Source organism: Triticum aestivum, chromosome 5D (genome assembly GCF_018294505.1).
Source record: "Triticum aestivum cultivar Chinese Spring chromosome 5D, IWGSC CS RefSeq v2.1, whole genome shotgun sequence".
NCBI classification, from domain to species: Eukaryota; Viridiplantae; Streptophyta; class Magnoliopsida; order Poales; family Poaceae; genus Triticum; species Triticum aestivum.
In genome coordinates, this window is record NC_057808.1 from 469,103,138 (window position 1) to 469,118,907 (window position 15,770).

Below are 15,770 nucleotides of genomic sequence, written 5' to 3' on the forward strand. Positions count from 1 at the left end.
TACGTCTCCAACGTATCTATAATTTTTGATTGTTTCATGCTATTAAAGTATCAATCTTGGATGTTTTATATACATTTACAAGCAACTTTATATCATTTTTTGGGACTAATCTATTAACCTAGTGCACAGTGCTAGTTGCTATTTTTTTGCTTGTTTTGGTTTCGCATAATATCAGTACCAAACGAAGTCCAAATGCCATGAAACTTTTTGGAGATTATTTTCTGGACATAAGGAACACTAGAAGCTTCGGGAGAGGACCTGACGTGGGAGCATGGGGCGCGCCCAGGGGGTAGGCGCGCCCTGATGGTGGTGGGGGCCCTGAGGCTCCGTTTGACCTAATTCTGCCTATATAAATACCCATAATTCAGAAAACCCTCGGGGGAGTCCACGAAATACTTTTTCCGCCGCCGCAAGTTCCAGAACCACGAGATCCAATCTAGAGGCCTTTTCCGGCACTCTGCCGGAGGGGGAATCGATCAAGGAGGGGTTCTTCATCAACCTTGTTGCCCCTCCGATGATGCGTGAGTAGTTTACCAAAGACCTACGGGTTCTAGCTAGATGCCTGTTGGGGATCGTTGCAGAATTTTAAAATTTTCTACGCATCACCAAGATCCATCTATGGAGTTTACTAGCAACGAGAGGGAAGGAGTGCATCTACATACCCTTGTAGATCGCGAGCGGAAGCGTTCAAGTGAACGGGGTTGATGGAGTCGTACTCGTCGTGATCCAAATCATCGATGACCGAGCGCCGAACGGACGGCACCTCCGCGTTCAACACACGTACGGAGCAGCGACGTCTCCTCCTTCTTGATCCAGCAAGGGGGAAGGAGAGGTTGATGGAGATCCAGCAGCACGACGGCGTGGTGGTGGAAGTAGCGGGGATCCCGGCAGGGCTTCGCCAAGCGCAAGCGGGAGGGAGAGGTGTCACGGGAGGGAGAGGGAGGCGCCAGGGGCTAGGGTGCTGCTGCCCTCCCTCCCCCCACTATATATAGGGGTCCTAGGAGGGGCGCCGGCCCCCTGGAGATCCCATCTGAGGGGGGGGGGGCGGCCAAGGGGTGGCTTCCCCCCCAAGCCAAGTGGGGGGCGCCCCCACCCCTAGGGTTTCCAACCCTAGGCGCAGGGGGGGCCCAAGGGGGGGCGCACCAGCCCACCTGGGGCTGTTTCCCCTCCCACTTCAGACCATGGGGCCCTCCGGGATAGGTGGCCCCACCCGGTGGACCCCCGGGACCCTTTCGGTGGTCCCGGTACAATACCGATAACCCCCGAAACTTTCCCGGTGGCCGAAACTGGACTTCCTATATATAATTCTTCACCTCCGGACCATTCCGGAACTCCTCGTGACGTCCGGGATCTCATCCGGGACTCCGAACAACTTTCGGGTTTCCGCATACTAATATCTCTACAACCCTAGCGTCACCGAACCTTAAGTGTGTAGACCCTACGGGTTCGGGAGACATGCAGAGATGACCGAGACGCCTCTCCGGTCAATAACCAACAGCGGGATCTGGATACCCATGTTAGCTCCCACATGTTCCACGATGATCTCATCGGATGAACCACGATGTCGAGGATTTAATCAATCCCGTATACAATTCCCTTTGTCAATCGGTATGTTACTTGCCCGAGATTCGATCGTCGGTATCCCAATACCTTGTTCAATCTCGTTACCGGCAAGTCTCTTTACTCATACCGTAATGCATGATCCCGTGGCTAACTCCTTAGTCACATTGAGCTCATTATGATGATGCATTACCGAGTGGGCCCAGAGATACCTCTCCGTCATACGGAGTGACAAATCCCAGTCTCGATCCGTGTCAACCCAACAGACACTTTCAGAGATACCTGCAGTGTACCTTTATAGTCACCCAGTTACGTTGTGACGTTTGGTACACCCAAAGCACTCCTACGGCATCCGGGAGTTACACGATCTCATGGTCTAAGGAAAAGATACTTGACATTGGAAAAGCTCTAGCAAACGAACTACACGATCTTTGCGCTATGCTTAGGATTGGGTCTTGTCCATCACATCATTCTCCTAATGATGTGATCCCGTTATCAATGACATCCAATGTCCATAGTCAGGAAACCATGACTATCAGTTGATCAGCGAGCTAGTCAACTAGAGGCTCACTAGGGACATGTTGTGGTCTATGTATTCACACATGTATTACGATTTCCGGATAACACAATTATAGCATGAACAATAGACAATTATCATGAACAAGGAAATATAATAATAACCATTTTATTATTGCCTCTAGGGCATATTTCCAACAGTCTCCCACTTGCACTAGAGTCAATAATCTAGTTACATTGTGATGAATCGAACACCCATAGAGTTCTGGTGTTGATCATGTTTTGCTCTAGGGAGAGGTTTAGTCAACGGATCTGCTACATTCAGGTCCGTATGTACTTTACAAATATCTATGTCTCCATTTTGAACACTTTCACGAATGGAGTTGAAGCGACGCTTGATATGCCTGGTCTTCCTGTGAAACCTGGGCTCCTTGGCAAGGGCAATAGCTCCAGTGTTGTCACAGAAGAGAGTCATCGGGCCCGACGCATTGGGAATCACCCCTAGGTCAGTAATGAACTCCTTCATCCAGATTGCTTCTTGCGCTGCCTCTGAGGCCGCCATGTACTCCGCTTCACATGTAGATCCCGCCACGACGCTTTGCTTGCAACTGCACCAGCTTACTGCCCCTCCATTCAAAATATACACGTATCCGGTTTGTGACTTAGAGTCATCCAGATCTGTGTCGAAGCTAGCGTCGACGTAACCCTTTACGACGAGCTCTTCGTCACCTCCATATACGAGAAACATATCCTTAGTCCTTTTCAGGTACTTCAGGATATTCTTGACCGCTGTCCAGTGTTCCATGCCGGGATTACTTTGGTACCTTCCTACCAAACTTACGGCAAGGTTTACATCAGGTCTGGTACACAGCATGGCATACATAATAGACCCTATGGCCGAGGCATAGGGGATGACACTCATCTTTTCTCTATCTTCTGCCGTGGTCGGGCATTGAGCCGTGCTCAATTGCACACCTTGCAATACAGGCAAGAACCCCTTCTTGGACTGATCCATATTGAACTTCTTCAATATCTTGTCAAGGTACGTACTCTGTGAAAGACCAATGAGGCGTCTTGATCTATCTCTATAGATCTTGATGCCTAATATATAAGCAGCTTCTCCAAGGTCCTTCATTGAAAAACACTTATTCAAATAGGCCTTTATACTTTCCAAGAATTCTATATCATTTCCCATCAATAGTATGTCATCCACATATAATATGAGAAATGCTACAGAGCTCCCACTCACTTTCTTGTAAACACAGGCTTCTCCATAAGTCTGTGTAAACCCAAACGCTTTGATCATCTCATCAAAGCGAATGTTCCAACTCCGAGATGCTTGCACCAGCCCATAGATTGAGCGCTGGAGCTTGCATACTTTGTCAGCATTCTTAGGATCGACAAAACCTTCCGGCTGCATCATATACAATTCTTCCTTAAGGAAGCCGTTAAGGAATGCCGTTTTGACGTCCATTTGCCATATCTCATAATCATAGAATGCGGCAATTGCTAACATGATTCGGACGGACTTCAGCTTCGCTACGGGTGAGAAAGTCTCATCGTAGTCAACCCCTTGAACTTGTCGATAACCCTTAGCGACAAGTCGAGCCTTATAGATGGTCACATTACCATCCGCGTCTGTCTTCTTCTTAAAGATCCATTTATTTTCTATGGCTCGCCGATCATCGGGCAAGTCAGTCAAAGTCCATACTTCGTTTTCATACATGGATCCTATCTCGGATTTCATGGCTTCTAGCCATTTGTCGGAATCCGGGCCCGCCATCGCTTCTTCATAGTTCGAAGGTTCACCGTTGTCTAACAACATGATTTCCAGGACAGGGTTGCCGTACCACTCTGGTGCGGAACGTGTCCTTGTGGACCTACGAAGTTCAGCAGTAACTTGATCCGAAGCTTCATGATCATCATCATTAACTTCCTCCCCAGTCGGTGTAGGCACCACAGGAACATCTTCCCGCGCTGCGCTACTTTCCGGTTCGGAAGGGGTGACTATCACCTCATCAAGTTCCACTTTCCTCCCACTTATTTCTTTCGAGAGAAACTCTTTCTCCAGAAAGGACCCGTTCTTGGCAACGAAGATCTTGCCTTCGGATCTGAGGTAGAAGGTATACCCAATAGTTTCCTTAGGGTATCCTATGAAGACGCATTTTTCCGATTTGGGTTCGAGCTTTTCAGGTTGAAGTTTCTTGACATAAGCATCGCATCCCCAAACTTTTAGAAACGACAGCTTAGGTTTCTTCCCAAACCATAATTCATACGGTGTCGTCTCAACGGATTTCGACGGAGCCCTATTTAAAGTGAATGCGGCAGTCTCTAAAGCATAGCCCCAAAATGAGAGCGGTAGATCGGTAAGAGACATCATAGATCGCACCATATCCAATAGAGTGCGATTACGACGTTCGGACACACCATTTCGCTGAGGTGTTCCAGGCGGCGTGAGTTGTGAAACTATTCCACATTTCCTTAAGTGTGTGCCAAATTCGTGACTTAAATATTCCCCTCCACGATCTGATCGTAAGAACTTTATTTTCCTGTCACGTTGATTCTCAACCTCACTCTGAAATTCCTTGAACTTTTCAAAGGTCTCAGACTTGTGTTTCATTAGGTAGACATACCCATATCTACTCAAGTCATCAGTGAGAGTGAGAACATAACGATAGCCACCGCGAGCCTCAACACTCATTGGACCGCACACATCGGTATGTATGATTTCCAATAAGTTGGTTGCTCGCTCCATTGTTCCGGAGAACGGAGTCTTGGTCATCTTACCCATGAGGCATGGTTCGCATGTGTCAAATGATTCGTAATCAAGAGACTCCAAAAGTCCATCTGCATGGAGCTTCTTCATGCGCTTGACACCAATGTGACCAAGGCGGCAGTGCCACAAGTATGTGGGACTATCGTTATCAACTTTACATCTTTTGGTATTCACACTATGAATATGTGTAACATCACGTTCGAGATTCATTAAGAATAAACCATTGACCAGCGGGGCATGACCATAAAACATATCTCTCATATAAATAGAACAACCATTATTCTCGGATTTAAATGAGTAGCCATCTCGCATTAAACGAGATCCTGATACAATGTTCATGCTCAAAGCTGGCACTAAATAACAATTATTGAGGTTTAAAACTAATCCCGTAGGTAAATGTAGAGGTAGCGTGCCGACGGCGATCACATCGACCTTGGAACCATTCCCGACGCGCATCGTCACCTCGTCCTTCGCCAGTCTCCGCTTATTCCGCAGCTCCTGTTTTGAGTTACAAATATGAGCAACCGCACCGGTATCAAATACCCAGGAGCTACTACGAGTACTGGTAAGGTACACATCAATTACATGTATATCACATATACCTTTGGTGTTGCCGGCCTTCTTGTCCGCTAAGTATTTGGGGCAGTTCCGCTTCCAGTGACCACTTCCCTTGCAATAAAAGCACTCAGTCTCAGGCTTGGGTCCATTCTTTGGCTTCTTCCCGGCAACTGGCTTACCGGGCGCGGCAACTCCCTTGCCGTCCTTCTTGAAGTTCTTCTTACCCTTGCCTTTCTTGAACTTAGTGGTTTTATTCACCATCAACACTTGATGTTCCTTTTTGATCTCCACCTCCGCTGATTTCAGCATTGAATATACCTCAGGAATGGTCTTTTCCATCCCCTGCATATTGAAGTTCATCACAAAGCTCTTGTAGCTCGGTGGAAGCGACTGAAGGATTCTGTCAATGACCGCGTCATCCGGGAGATTAACTCCCAGCTGAGACAAGCGGTTGTGTAACCCAGACATTTTGAGTATGTGCTCACTGACAGAACTATTTTCCTCCATTTTACAACTGAAGAACTTGTCGGAGACTTCATATCTCTCGACCCGGGCATGAGCTTGGAAAACCATTTTCAGCTCTTCGAACATCTCATATGCTCCGTGTTTCTCAAAACGCTTTTGGAGCCCCGGTTCTAAGCTGTAAAGCATGCCGCACTGAACGAGGGAGTAATCATCAGCACGTGATTGCCAAGCGTTCATAACGTCTTGGTTCTCTGGGATGGGTGCTTCACCTAGCGGTGCTTCTAGGACATAATCTTTCTTGGCAGCTATGAGGATGATCCTCAGGTTCCGGACCCAGTCCGTATAGTTGCTGCCATCATCTTTCAGCTTGGTTTTCTCTAGGAACGCGTTGAAGTTGAGGGCAACGTGGGCCATTTGATCTACAAGACATATTGTAAAGATTTTAGACTAAGTTCATGATAATTAAGTTCATCTAATCAAATTATTCAATGAACTCCCACTCAGATAGACATCCCTCTAGTCATCTAAGTGAAACATGATCCGAGTCAACTAGGCCGTGTCCGATCATCACGTGAGACGGACTAGTCAAACATCGGTGAACATCTTCATGTTGATCGTATCTTCTATACGACTCATGCTCGACCTTTCGGTCTTCCGTGTTCCGAGGCCATGTCTGTACATGCTAGGCTCGTCAAGTCAACCTAAGTGTATTGCGTGTGTTCCGAGGCCATGTCTGTACATGCTAGGCTCGTCAACACCCGTTGTATGCGAACGTTAGAATCTATCACACCCGATCATCACGTGGTGCTTCGAAACAACGAACCTTCGCAACGGTGCACAGTTAGGGGAACACTTTCTTGAAATTATTATAAGGGATCATCTTACTTACTACCGTCGTTCTAAGCAAATAAGATGTAAAACATGATAAACATCACATGCAATCAAATAGTGACATGATATGGCCAATATCATTTTGCTCCTTTTGATCTCCATCTTCGGGGCGCCATGATCATCTTCGTCACCGGCATGACACCATGATCTCCATCATCGTGTCTCCATGAAGTTGTCACGCCAACGATTACTTCTACTTCTATGGCTAACGCGTTTAGCAATAAAGTAAAGTAATTTACATGGCGTTATTCAATGACACGCAGGTCATACAAAAAATAAAGACAACTCCTATGGCTCCTGCCGGTTGTCATACTCATCGACATGCAAGTCGTGATTCCTATTACAAGAACATGATCAATCTCATACATCACATATATTTCATTCATCACATCCTTTTTGGCCATATCACATCACAAGGCATATGCTGCAAAAACAAGTTAGACGTCCTCTAATTGTTGTTGCATGTTTTTACGTGGCTTCTATAGGTTTCTAGCAAGAACGTTTCTTACCTACGTAAAACCACAACGTGATATGCCAATTTCTATTTACCCTTCATAAGGACCCTTTTCATCGAATCCGTTCCAACTAAAGTGGGAGAGACAGACAACCGCTAGCCACCTTATGCAACTAGCGCATGTCAGTCGGTGGAACCTGTCTCACGTAAGCGTACGTGTAAGGTCGGTCCGGGCCGCTTCATCCCACGATGCCGCCGAAACAAGATAAGACTAGTAGTGGCAAGAAAAATTGACAACATCTACGCCCACAACAATCTTGTGTTCTACTCGTGCATAGTAACTACGCATAGGCCTGGCTCATGATGCCACTGTTGGGGATCGTTGCAGAATTTTAAAATTTTCTACGCATCACCAAGATCCATCTATGGAGTTTACTAGCAACGAGAGGGAAGGAGTGCATCTACATACCCTTGTAGATCGCGAGCGGAAGCGTTCAAGTGAACGGGGTTGATGGAGTCGTACTCGTCGTGATCCAAATCACCGATGACCGAGCGCCGAACGGACGGCACCTCCGCGTTCAACACACGTACGGAGCAGCGATGTCTCCTCCTTCTTGATCCAGCAAGGGAGAAGGAGAGGTTGATGGAGATCCAGCAGCACGACGGCGTGGTGGTGGAAGTAGCGGGGATCCCGGCAGGGCTTCGCCAAGCGCAAGCGGGAGAGAGGTGTCACGGGAGGGAGAGGGAGGCGCCAGGGGCTAGGGTGCTGCTGCCCTCCCTCCCCCCACTATATATAGGGGTCCTGGGGGGGCGCCGGCCCCCTGGAGATCCCATCTGAGGGGGGGGGGGCGGCGGCCATGGGGTGGCTTCCCCACCAAGCCAAGTGGGGGGGCGCCCCCACCCCTAGGGTTTCCAACCCTAGGCGCAGGGGGAGGCCCAAGGGGGGCGCACCAGCCCACCAGGGGCTGGTTTCCCTCCCACTTCAGCCCATGGGGCCCTCCGGGATAGGTGGCCCCACCCGGTGGACCCCCGGGACCCTTCCGGTGGTCCCGGTACAATACCGATAACCCCCGAAACTTTCCCGGTGGCCGAAACTGGACTTCCTATATATAATTCTTCACCTCCGGACCATTTCGGAACTCCTCGTGACGTCCGGGATCTCATCCGGGAATCCGAACAACTTTCGGGTTTCCGCATACTAATACCTCTACAACCCTAGCGTCACCGAACCTTAAGTGTGTAGACCCTACGGGTTCGGGAGACATGCAGAGATGACCGAGACGCCTCTCCGGTCAATAACCAACAGCGGGATCTGGATACCCATGTTGGCTCCCACATGTTCCACGATGATCTCATCGGATGAACCACGATGTCGAGGATTCAATCAACCCCGTATACAATTCCCTTTGTCAATCAGTATGTTACTTGCCCGAGATTTGATCGTCGGTATCCCAATACCTTGTTCAATCTCGTTACCGGCAAGTCTCTTTACTCGTACCATAATGCATGATCCCGTGGCTAACTCCTTAGTCACATTGAGCTCATTATGATGATGCATTACCGAGTGGGCCCAGAGATACCTCCCCGTCATACGGAGTGACAAATCCCAGTCTCGATCCGTGTCAACCCAACAGACACTTTCAGAGATACCTGTAGTGTACCTTTATAGTCACCCAGTTACGTTGTGACGTTTGGTACACCCAAAGCACTCCTACGGCATCCGGGAGTTACACGATCTCATGGTCTAAGGAAAAGATACTTGACATTGGAAAAGCTCTAGCAAACGAACTACACGATCTTTGCGCTATGCTTAGGATTGGGTCTTGTCCATCACATCATTCTCCTAATGATGTGATCCCGTTATCAATGACATCCAATGTCCATAGTCAGGAAACCATGACTATCAGTTGATCAACGAGCTAGTCAACTAGAGGCTCACTAGGGACATGTTGTGGTCTATGTATTCACACATGTATTACGGTTTCCGGATAACACAATTATAGCATGCACAATAGACAATTATCATGAACAAGGAAATATAATAATAACCATTTTATTATTGCCTCTAGGGCATATTTCCAACAATGCCTTCTTCTCTCCCGATGTTCTTCAATACAATGTTCTCCTTGATGTTCTTCGAGTTCTATCTGATGTAATTCTTTTTTTGCTGTGTGTTTGTTGAGATCCGATGAATTGTGAGTTTATGATCAGACCTATCCATGAATATTATTTGAGTTTTCTCTGAACTGTTTTATGCATGATTAATATAGCCTCATATTTCTTCTCTGATTTATTGGTTTGGTTTGGCCAACTAGATTGATTTATCTTGCTATGGGAAGAGGTGATTTGTGATTGGTTCAATCTTGCGGTGCTCAATCCCAGTGATAGAAAGAGACATGACACGTATGTATCGTTGCCATTAAGGGTAAAAAGATGGGGTTTATTCATATGTGAGTTTATCTTGTCTACATGATGTCATCTTGCCTAATGCATTACTTCGTTTTTCCATGAACTTAATACACTAGATGCATGCTGGATAGCGGTCGATGTGTGGAGTAATAGTAGTAGATGCAGAATTGTTTCGGTCTACTAATCTTGGACGTGATGCCTATGTATGATCATTGCCTTGGATATCGTCATAATTATTTGTTTTTCTATCAATTGATCAACAATAATTTGTTTACCCATCGTATGCTATTTTCTCGAGAGAAGCCTCTAGTGAAAACTATGGCCCCCGGGTCTACCTTTTATCATATAAAAATCCTAAAAATACCTTGTTGCAATTTTCTTTTGTTTATTTTATTTTGTAGTTAGTTAGATCTATTTATCAAATTCCATACAATTAATCTTGCTCGAAACCGTTGAGGAATTGACAATCCCTTTACGTGTTGGACTGTAAGTATTTGTTGTTTGTGTGTAGGTGTTGTTTACATAGTGTTGCTTGGTTCTCCTACTGGATTGATAACCTTGGTTTCATAACTGAGGGAAATACTTACCTCTGTTGTACTGCACCATCCTCTCCTCCTCGAGAAAATCCCAACGCAGCTCACAAGTAGCAGGCAGCAGGCCTTCACCCGGCGCTGCACCGCCCACCCACTTGCCCAAGCCAGACCACCACCGCAACCACATGCATGACAGCTTTCGTCCCCACGCGCCAACTTGGCCGCAGCCACCTTCCGATCTGGGCGCCAGAACCCAGATCTCCATAGTCACCACCAGCGATCTCCATATTCACCACCAGCCCCGCCCTGGGTAACCGCTGGCCCCATGCGCCCGACGGTCGTCACAGCCACCAACAGATCTGGACGTCGAGGCCCCGATCTGTCACACGCCGGCCCCTGGAGCCCTTCAGGCTCACGGCCTCCGGCACACACATCCGCCAACAGCACCACCCCGCACGCGGCCGCTCGACAAAGCCCCGTGATACGTCGGATTGTTTATGCTACATTTATACTATAATTTATACATGCTTTTGACACCAATATATAACACTTTTATTTGGACTAACCTATTAATTCAGTGTCAAATGCCAGCTTCTATTTTCTAGTGTTTTTTAGATTTTAGGAATTTTTCAGGACAGAAAGTATGAAATGTTTAACCGACCTTGCGGGTGTGGTAAAATCACGATTTTATTCAGGTGGCTTGGAAGAGAAGTTTGCGTGTCGACCCAATTTTGCGGAATTTTCTGATACAAGAACTATATAAGTAAATTGCCATCGCGACAGGACTCGGAATTCCAACGTCCAGAAAGCTTCTCCACCAAAACCAAGATCCAATATGAGGATCTCTCGCCACCCGGAGTCCATGAACACCAAGGATTAGAGGAGGAAACCTTTGACACACAGCTCGACTGACCCAGCTGCATGTCCATCCTTGACATGCTACTCACCCGACCTAGTCGTCTGTCCACCCTCGACACACAACTCGCCCAACCCAGCTGCATGTTCACCATTGACACACAACTTTTCCTACCCCAACCAGTTGCATGTCCACCCTTGACAAACAACTTGCCCGAACCCGACCCAGCTCCATGTCGACCCTCAACTTGCAAATCGCCAGACCCAGTTGTCTGCTCGCCCTCGACATGCAGCTCACCCGACCCAGATGCTTGTCCACCCTTGACACGCAACTTGCCTGACCTAGACACAGTTGCATGTCCATTATTGACACGCAACTTGCCCGACCCCGACCCAGTTGCCTGTCAACTCCCGACTTGCAACTCGCCCGAGCCAGTTGTCTGCCTGTACTCGTCATGCAACTTGTTGACCTAGTTGCATGTCCAATCTTGACACACAACTCGCCCAACTAGTTGCATGTCCAATATCGACATGCAACTCACATGCGACCTGACCCATTTGCTTGTCCACCATCGAAATGGAACTTGCGTCGACCCAGTTGCATGTCCACCCAAGGCACACAATTCGGCCTGACTTGTGATGCGAACGTCGACAGAAAATCGATGGCGCGAATAAATTTTCCAATCTTTCACAGTACAAACTCAGCAACTCCCAGTCCAATATCCAGTCGACACCAAATAACAGACGAAAGAAACACAGGCTTACGATCAGGTAGATGCAAACCGGCGAGAACTACACGTACGTCTTCAAGTAGAAGAAGCACATGGGCGATTCTACTAGAATCGGCAGTAAATTAGAGGGCGCGCCGTCTAATCTCCTTGCCAAGAAACACAAGCCCTAGATGGGATTCTTGATTGAAGCGTGCCGCCGGAACCTGACGGATTATCCTCTGTTTGTAATTAACATTAAAAAAACTAACCTCCCCCGATACACGGCCGGTTGGGCCTATCAATAGTGCACGCAGGCACTAGGTACAAACGACCTGGACTCCTTCCGAATACTAGTTGGACTCGACCTGACCACAACCACGTACTACTACTGATCCAACCCTCTCTCTCCTATCTTATTTCATCACTAATTAACTAATTTTAAAATAAGGCACACTGATCACAAAAGACAAAACAAACTAGTACTACTCCTTTGTGTCCTCACGTAGATGATTTTGCATGCATGGCGTTCTGAATCGTGGCTCCACGTCGTCTGGTGCAACAAGCTGAACAGGAACATGTCCAATGAAAATATGTGCTGTTGTCTTCCCGCAGTGTAGAAAGTTGTCTCTCAGTTCAACTCCTTGATTGCTGCAATGTACAACAGTAGCTTGTTTCTTTTTCCCATTGCGTCTGGCAGGAACTATATACTTCCCAGTATTTCTCTGGTTCACCTTACTAACAATACTTTTAGCGACGGCATTTGGGGTCACATCAACTTGACCGAGTTGCATGTCCATCCTCGACACGCAACTCATCCGTCTCACTTGCATGTCTACCCAAGACACGCAACTCGCCCCAACCCAGTTGCATGTTTACCTCGACATGCAACTCGTCTTGACCCAATTACATTTCCATCGCCGATATGAAAATTTATATTTTATTTGGGGTAGCCTTTTCTCATGCAAAATAACAGTTTTGAACGATAACATCAATTGTTATGTATTGGAGAGCAACTATCTAACGGGTACCGCTTTGGGGGTTCCCGTGGAGGTCACCTTTCGGCCCTGGGAGCACGTCAAGTGGTGCGTCCAGCCGCCACCATATGTCCCGCGCTAGGTGCACCCTCAAGATTCTTTTTTTCTTATTTTGCACGCGTTTTCGAATTTTCTTGCTTTTTTTTTCTATTCAGGTTTTTCTAGGTTTTGACGGGATTTTTTTTCTGTTTTCTTTTCTAGGAAGCCGTGCTTGATAGGGAAAGTGCTTTTCAAGGAAGCCGTGCTTTTCTGTGAGAAGACATGTGCTTCTGCGAGAAACATAACTATGCTTCCAGAAAAGAAAACACAGTTGTGCTTCCTCAAAAAAAAAAAAAAGCACAGCTTGTGTTAAAGCACAGTTGTGCTTCCAAAAAAATAGTATTTGTTTCCATGAGAACTGTGCTTCTCGAAAAGTGAAAAGCATAGTTGTGCTTCCCCGAAAAATGAGAAGCAGAACTTGTGCTTTCTCGAGAAGCACAATATGCTTCTTGAAAAGGAAAAGCCGAGAAAAGCGGAAAAATCACAACCGTGCTTCTTATTTTTGTTTCGATTCTGACTTGTTTCCCGTTTTCGGGTTTTAGTTTTTATTTTTAGTTTTCTCTTGGTTTTTTCGTGAAAACAAAAATTTCATCGCAACCTATTAACATTGAGAAATCCAATGGTGAAAACAGTTTATGATTTAGACGCATTGTTCAAGAGATAAAACAATTTGAAAAAACAAACTACGAATAAAAAAAACTTCGAAGTTGCTCAAGTGACGCACATGTAGAGAAGGTGGGAGTGACCTTTGCAAGCCCTTAATTAGTGATTTCACATGTATTGCCGTACAAGCATTCTAAATATACTAAACCTGACCAGGTTTCTTTTACCAGGTTTTTTTTTTTACTTTTTCTAATCAGTAAAACTCGGGCCAATCGAAGACACGTCAATTAGTGGGGGACGTGGACAGGTACGCCTTGGGGTGAGTCTAGCAATTTTCCTGCGATTTGTTTCTGGTCAAACTTTTCGGTTTGTCGGCCTGCAGGTTGTTTCTATTGCGCTGCATGCATGCTATACCGTGGGATGCTTTTGACAAGGCCACGTGCATGTGCTTGCTGTTTCTGGTAATCTTTGGATGCATGGCCGCTTATTCTCTTGCTCTCTCGAGAAGGATCCTGTCAATTCAGTTCCACCGCTTCACCGCCGTAGGTGACTATAAAAGGTTCTCCAGCACCGGCGGTCTTGCCTCACCTCCTCCCTGCCCTTTCCGCCTGACCGCCGAGCTCCGGTTCGCCTCCTAGCGCCGTCCTCATGCAGCCATCTGTTAGCCAAGCTTTGCGAGGTACGTGATCTGATACATGGTGCTCAGCTTGAACACATCAGACTGGAGCGTCTCATCTGGTGGATCCCATGCAGATGCATCGAGAGATGGACCTCGAGCTGCACGCGATGGCGCCGGGCTAGCACAAGGCAGAGCACCTGGCCGTGGCCGGCGAGGAGGCGCGCAAGGTCGGCGCGTCGGTGCCCACTGGTTGCCATCCCCATCTCCCCTTCCTAGGTGCTCCCCTCCGCGTCTTAACTCTTACCCCGAGGTGCTACAGAAGAGACGCCCTACGGGGAGCTAACGTGGAGGAGCGGGCGGCCGCTCGAGGCACAACATCCTGTTGCAGGCGAGGTGAGTCTCAATGCTGATGTTGGTCACCAACGAGGTCTTCGATCGGAGCGGAAGTCCAGGCGAGGTGGATTTCGCCGGCGAGGCCCTCTCCGTTCTTCCTCTTGTGTGCGTCTTGGGCAGGAGGCAGGAGGGCCAGCAGGGCCTGAAGTGCCTAGCCCTCCGGGCCACTGAGGCGAGGTGCCGAGGGCGCGCGGTGTTGGCGCATAAGCCATGTCCCCGCCGAGGTGACCGGTGTCGGGCGTGCCTGTCCGGTCCGTGGCCGCGTCGAGCCCATGTTTAGGCATAGTCTGACCTTGGTCTGGCCATGGTCCGACTAGTGTATGGCTTGTGTGCGTGCGTGTGTGGCGCGGGGTGTGTGTCTGTGTGCGCACCTGTTGCGTGGGTAGTTGGCGATAGTGGCGGGGGTGACCGCGGCGTTCTGTTGGAGCCCGGCCGCGTTGATCGCGTTGGTGCGCGACGGGTGCGTGAGCTAGGGCGTGCGGAGCGTGCGGGCGTGGAGGAGTGGGGAGCGCGGCGTCGTGTGGGCGCGCCCGTGTATAAAGCTCCACCCCGCGTACTGTTGTTTGTGTGGGGCTCGAGTTCGTGCTCGAGGAAGACGCCGTTCGTGCGGCAGGCGTTCGTACGCCGGAACCACCGTGTCTTGTGTCTCCCTCCTTTCTTCTTCCTCTAATCGTTCTAGCGAGAGTACAAAGAGAGAGAGAGAGTTCCGGTGAGAGGGAGGGCTAGGGCTAGACACCCAACACTTGGCATCAGGCCTACAGGTTTGCGGCCGTGGCGCGCGGTGGCGTCCGCGGCGCGCGCGGCGAGCACGTCGGACATGGAGGCTGTAGCGCGCGGCGAGCGCATGGCGAGCGCGACGCGCGGCGACTCCACGGTGGTGCGGACTGATGTCGTGCACGCGAAGAGCACGGCAGTCGTGGAGACGAGGAGGTCGCGGAGGAGCTGTGTGGTAGCGCAGAAGTCGCGGCGGCTCGGCGCGACAACCGTGGGGGCACGGAAACGTGGCGCGAGACGGCGCATGGGACTGCGGGCTGCTTCAGCGGCAGTGGGCGTCGGCTCATGCTGGAGGCGAAGAGGAGACGACGATGACGACGAGTGAGGCGATGTCATGGCTTAGGGGGTGATTGTTGGCGCATAAGCCATGTCCCCGCCGAGGTGACCGGTGTCGGGCGTGCCTGTCCGGTCCGTGGCCGCGTCCGCGTCGAGCCCATGTTTAGGCATAGTCTGACCTTGGTCTGGCCATGGTCCGACTAGTGTATGGCTTGTGTGCGTGCGTGTGTGTGGGGCGCGGGGTGTGTGTCTGTGTGCGCACCTGTTGCGTGGGTAGTTGGCGATAGTGGCGGGGTGACCGCGGC